The sequence below is a fragment of the Crocodylus siamensis genome, chromosome 8 (genome assembly GCF_052110815.1).
Source record: "Crocodylus siamensis isolate JL-2025a chromosome 8, ASM5211081v1, whole genome shotgun sequence".
NCBI classification, from domain to species: domain Eukaryota; kingdom Metazoa; phylum Chordata; order Crocodylia; family Crocodylidae; genus Crocodylus; species Crocodylus siamensis.
Window position 1 is genome coordinate 62468723 of NC_143402.1, and position 6272 is coordinate 62474994.

The window sequence follows — 6272 nt, forward strand, 5'->3', positions numbered from 1 at the left end:
CTGGACCAAAACAAGTACAATATTTCTCCAGCACTACTAAATCACTGTTCATGGGCCTTTTTTCAAAACTGAAGACATTCAAGACAAGTTTGTGGGGGGGTTTTCAAACTGGTGGGAGGTAGTTTCATCATATAATCAAATCTTTTGCTCATAGAAAATTAAAAACAAAAACAAAATTGTTTTCAAAATTGCCACTAAAAGGAGAGTTTAATCAGTTCAAATATTTACTAATTGTTTTTAATCCAATTGAGATTGCACTCCTAAAGTGCTTGGTGATATACACACAAAGAAAATGAGAGACAGTCCCTGCTGAGATACTTAGCTAATTAGCCTGCTCATGGCACCATGCTTTAAGTGGCTACACTGCTTCCTATTCCTACAGTGACCTCCTGAGTAGAAAGAAATATGGCCAGTCATGTGGTGCTACGGGTGGGCTAATTAATTCCACCTGTTAGCAGAACTAATTAGCATGCCTGTATTCACATGGCACTGTGCTGAAACAAGTTAGTTATGCTGTAAGACAGAGCTAATTTGCCCAGGAACAGTAGTGTGTGCATATTGCTATGCTACTCCTGGGTCAGAAGGTAACTTGCAGCTACCAGCAGTATAGCTGTAGCTACAAGAAGCAGTATAGCTGTTTTCCTACTTGCCAGGCAGCATCATGCTGCATCTTCTCAGAAGCCCCAGCAGGACACTGCCCAGTACCAATCTGGATCTAATTTTTCCAATTTGTGATACAAGTGACATTTCAAGGATCCCTTTGCACACCAGGAAACAGTCCCAAAATTTCAGAATGTCCCAGAAAATTCAGAACAGTTTGTCACTACACCACAAGGCAATTCTACCCCTCAGTTTTACAGAGTTTGATGCCAGAAGGGATTGTTAATTCATCTACTGGGATGCCCTGAATATCACAAGCCATGAAGTTGCACCCCAATATCTCTATTTGAAACCCAAAGTTTTTAGTTAGACCTAAACATTTCACTTGTCAGGGAACTAAACTGTGTGAGAAGGGACAAAATGCCAGCAATACCCAAGGCCCCTGCAATGGCAGAGAGTCAAGTTAGGTGAGATATGCCCAAATAGTCCCAGCATGCAAACCATACCCCATACTATGGAGGAAGGTAAGAAAAGATCCCTGTCAATGTGACCTGAATGAAAATTCACAGGCAAGCTTGGCTTCTGAGACAGAATAAGTACAGGAAATAATAGAAGTACGCATATGAAGCTGCTCCTGCCTCTGAACCACATTCCAGACAGAAAGCAGGTCATTTCATATTTTTAATTTTAAACAAATGCAAAAAAGTTAAAGTCCATCTGGATAGAAAAAAAAGTAATTTACTACCACAGTTTCGGGAGCTGCCCCAGAGGCCCAGTTTGGTGTTATAAGAACACATTTTAGCTCACGTGTGTGCAGGGAAGGGGTGGTTAGGAAGAGAGAGACGGAAGTAAATGCTGGCAATGAATCATGTACTGTATAGTACAGAGATAATCACCAGAGATAGCACTCTTGGCAATTATTAATCTCGAGCTTGAGTCACATGCTTTCCCATATTGCTTTCGGTGTTTTAATCTAAAAGGTACATGCATTACCCAAACATGAAAACATAGTGTAGAGGACCTAGATAATATTCTTGTAGTCAATTTGTGTGAAACTTGTGGCTTTGTAAAGGGTCAGCACCCAGCCAAGGAACCACTTCAGTCCCAGTCATGCCCTAACGAGAAGACCCTAGAATCTGTTAAGCAGTGTGTATGCATTGCACTCACTCTCTGCCAAAGGGTGAATTTCATCTTTCAAGAGGAGAATACACAATGTAGACGTCCTGCGCAGGTTGTAGTGTCTGTGGTATGACACTACATACCATAGATAACGGACACCATAAAATGTATCACTTGTTGACTTGCACTGGAAGCTGTGCGGCAGCAGCAGATAAGACCAGATGACCGTAACAGCCACCTCTGTCCTTAAAATTCCTGAATCCGTGAAAATGCTTCAGCATGTATTTCAAGTTAAGCATGTGCTGAAGTGCTCTGCTGAAATTGAGCCTTTACAAACAGGGCTTATTTATCTGAGCACCAGACCAATCTCCTTTGTCAGAGCCCAAAGCCCCTAACTTGTTACTTTTTCCTTTTGTAGCTTAGTGTCTTTCTGAACTAGTTTTGACCCAAACAATTTGACATTCTCTATTGTTCTGAGCAGAAATTCACTGTTACTAGAGGAGCTGAAGTTGATAGATTTCTTCATTGAGTTATGCATCACCTTAAGCTGTTTAGCAAGGTCATTTCCAACATTTGTAAAATATAAGCAACTTTCAAAGCTTAGGTTATGTTGCAAATTATATCTCCACAAAAATAAAGGAGGTCAAAAAAGAATTTGAAATAAATTGCAGGGCATCTCTGATTCTTTGCTGAACTTGTGTATCTTTAGACTTTTAAAAATATACAATTTTGCTGTTAAAAAGGGAACATTCCTTCCTTAGGCCAAAAGTGTTCAAAGTCCAGGAAAACATCCTTTTATTTCTTTTTATTATTATCATTACATTTCTTATCCCAGCAATTAGGGTGACCTAAACTTGGGCAAGTGTTACTGACATGAGCGATATTTCACCACGGTTATTTTTATATTGTTAGAGGTTAACAATAACATCAGAGTTACTTCCTTTGCTGTATGCTTCAACTGCACAGCACTGAATTTAGCAGAGTCCAAGCAGGAAGCGAGTAAGATCATCAAAGTCAAAGCAAGGAAATAAATCGATGGTATGTCATGAAATACAGAAAGAAATTTCAGCTTTCATAGATTAAAGCACTGATTTTAGAATTATATTATGCTAGCCATGATCTGTTCTCCTGGCAGACAGAAATAACAACTGAAAATGTGCTCAGACAAACATTAAAGCATTAGCAACCATATGTAAAGAGGGCTAAATTATTTTCACTTTCGTCAATGCAGTTCCATTGACTGAAGTGGGACTTTGCTGGAATAACTGATAGAAATTTGGACAATAGAAAGATGTTGTTTGCTTACATTCCTATTCAGCACAGCACATGCTTAAATTGAAGCTGATGATTAAGTTCTCCTTCACTGAGACTTCATAAAAGCTTAGTCTCATTAACTTAAATGAGATGTAAGCATGGGCTTAAGTGCTTGGCTAGATCAAGAGCCTAAACTAACTTGCTCAGGTGAGGGACTCTATTCCCTTTTGTGTTGCTGAATACTATTACAAAAATGTCATGTAAAAGTAACGTGCCCCATTTAGTTCTGCCTCTGTCAGGACATTTATGCAGGTTAATGGGGTAATATAACTGAGTAACCACCAAGAAGCAGAAGGAATGGGTTTTACATACGTTGTGGTATAAAAAAAATCATATATACACCCTTTCTAATGTGATAAATAGAGAAAACAGTCAGAGCTTGGTTAGCACCTTAAGACCTTACTCAGTGTTGAAATTTCAAGCAAAATTCAAAGTAGTCTCTCCTTGTTTATCCAAGGTTCACGCAAAAAAGCTGATCCACATACAGCCCCCCTTTCCCCCCCCACACACAGACACACACACTGTGCATAATGATGATCTGGTTTCACCGGTTGAAGTACAACCAGGAAACCAGTGAATCTGTGTGACACATAGCAGTGGTTCTCTTTCCAACTAGAATATCTAGAAAAATAAGCCTTTTAAAAGGAACTGCTTTTCTTCTGGAAATCATCAGGTCGACAAACAAAACCCACAACATTCAGAGCACCTTGAGTTAACTCCTGGCAGCCTGGTCCCTAGAGATGGCCTTCTCGGGTGGCTTTGTTCTAGGGTTGCTTTGCAGCGCTGACAGGCTGTTCACAATAGTTGGTTATTGTAGGGTTGTTCATGAGGCTTCACTGCTGGCATTGTCTTTGGTTTGACTGGCATCTTTTTGACTGGTGCCAAAGTACAAAGAGAAAAAGAAAAAGAGAGAGAAAGAATTATATGACTCCCAGAAAGAGATAAAAGAAGTGAAAGTAAGTTAGATTTGGCACCTTTCCCACCCTTGACAGCATCCCAGAGGCATGACTAGGAATTTTGATGCCCTGGACAGTGGGGGGAAGGGGGCACACACCAGAAAGCAGGGAGAAGGTGGGGCAGTTGCTGAAGAGGGGAAAAGACATTGGCTGCCACGTGCTGGGAAGTGCTCCCCTGCCGCTGCTGCTGCCACTGTCACTGCATGGGCCACACACACACCACAGCTGCCACAGTGTGGGCTACTTCTGCCACTGGCGCAAGCTTCCTGTGGGCCACTATTGTGGCACCCGTCTAAACTGGTGCCCGGGGTTTGTGCTCCACTCGTTACCCCTACTTACACTATTGAACTATCCCATTCAGCCCCCGACAACTTCAGTGTAAAGCAAAAGGTTGGGTCGCTGTTTGTTTTTTAATCTTAGGTGACTAACACCGAGGCAGGATAAAAACGGTAAAAACAGACAATACAAACAAATCAAGATCAACCACAGCCTGGGACATAGGGCTGAGAGCTTAGTTACCTCCAGAAAGACACCTTTTCTAGCAGTCTTAAATGTCCTCAGTCCTCAGTTTGAGGAACTGCTCAGCATCACGATAAAAATATACTTGACTTTCTCCCAGGTCTTCTGTTTCTGCACTGATAGAAATGAGATCCAGAAGTTCAGATCAGTGCTGAGTGGTGCTGAGCATCTTAAGAGGTCATTAACATTTCATGCATTACTGGAGTTATTCTCACTCTTCTGCTGATAAATTTGGTTCTGCAGGAACCTGAGAGAGAAAGCTGATGGAGGGACCCTACCACAGACATCCCTCCATCAACCTTCTCCAGGTGGTGAGGTGCCACTTGTCCTCTCCCTTTCATAAGAAAGGCTTCAGGAGCCATTGCAAGCAGAGAGGATCCCAAAGCCATCTCCTTCAAGGCCTTGTGCCTCTCCATTGGATCTCTTCAGTGGTCTCCCACAAGGCAGTGTGTCGTCATCCTTACTTTTAACATATACATACACCAGTGATTAAGCAATTCGCCCAGATAACAGAAGATCCATTTATGCAGAAGACCTCTGTATGGCAGTTTGAGACAAGGACGTCTGGTGCATGAAACAATCCTGACACTGACTGTAAGTGGGTTGCTGGCTCCTTGAAGAGCTCCTCACTCAATCCTCCCCAACTAAAACACTGTCTTTCAAACAAAGAAAACAAAATCCTGCTGTCCTGTCCTGGACACTGGGGAGGAAAACCTTTCTGCTCTGACTTCAGCACAGCTGCCTGGCCCATCCCACAGCCCACAGCTTGCTTCCTCTTCTGCTCTCACCCTTGGGGTTTTATCCCCCAGTGGGACACTCCCTGATTCTTCAAACAACTTGCAGCTCAGTTTTCTTAACACGGCTGACTGTTCCCTCTTAAATGAAGAGACCGTCTTGTTACAATGACATTAACAACTCTATGCCATGAAGAAATGACTACAAGCCAACCTGCCGAAAACTCAAGTGTGTGCCTCTCACCTGAGAGAGAGATGTGAAGCAAAGATACAGCATCATATGGAATGGCATAAGGCTGGTCCACTGCTCAAACTCAGTTTAACTCTCAGCCTGTCCTTGACATACAAGGCATATCAAGGAAAGCAAGTTCAAAGTAAGCTCATGATTTAACATCATCTGGAAACCAGCAAACTCCACATAAGGAGTGAATTCATCTGTAGTCTGGTCAATGACTCTGCTAGTCAGCAGCATTTTGAGTGTGGAAGAAGTCTGTATGTGCAAACAGGATCCACCTACAGTGCTGATGAGCGGTCTAAAAATGTCACTGGCTGCCTCAAACTGACCACTGTCAACAGCCTTTTTCTACAGGCAGCTATCATGCTCCAGATATTAGAAGCACAGCTGGTTGTATAGAATTGATGCAGAAGACCACAGAACCAAGGTATCCACTCTCCTTTGTACACATGTTGACAGGCAACCTAGATCATGTTAGAGTTGTAGGACCACCGCTGACAATCTCAGCTCATCTGTGAAGACTATACAGTTCAAACAATTAAATGCATGACTACAGCAGCAGCTGCTAATGTGGAACTGCAAGCAGTAGAAATTCTCCCACTAGGGTCAGAAGAATCAGAGTCAATTTGGCGATGCCTGAACTACCTTCATACTGCTGTTGGCTGCTGCCAAGTAAATCACAAAAAAAATTAGGTTAGCTTGACCAGGCCCAAGATACAAACTGTGTCTGCAGGGAAGAAATGATACCTCACCTGCTTCATTGTCATCTGTTGGAGGACCCATGCACAGACAACC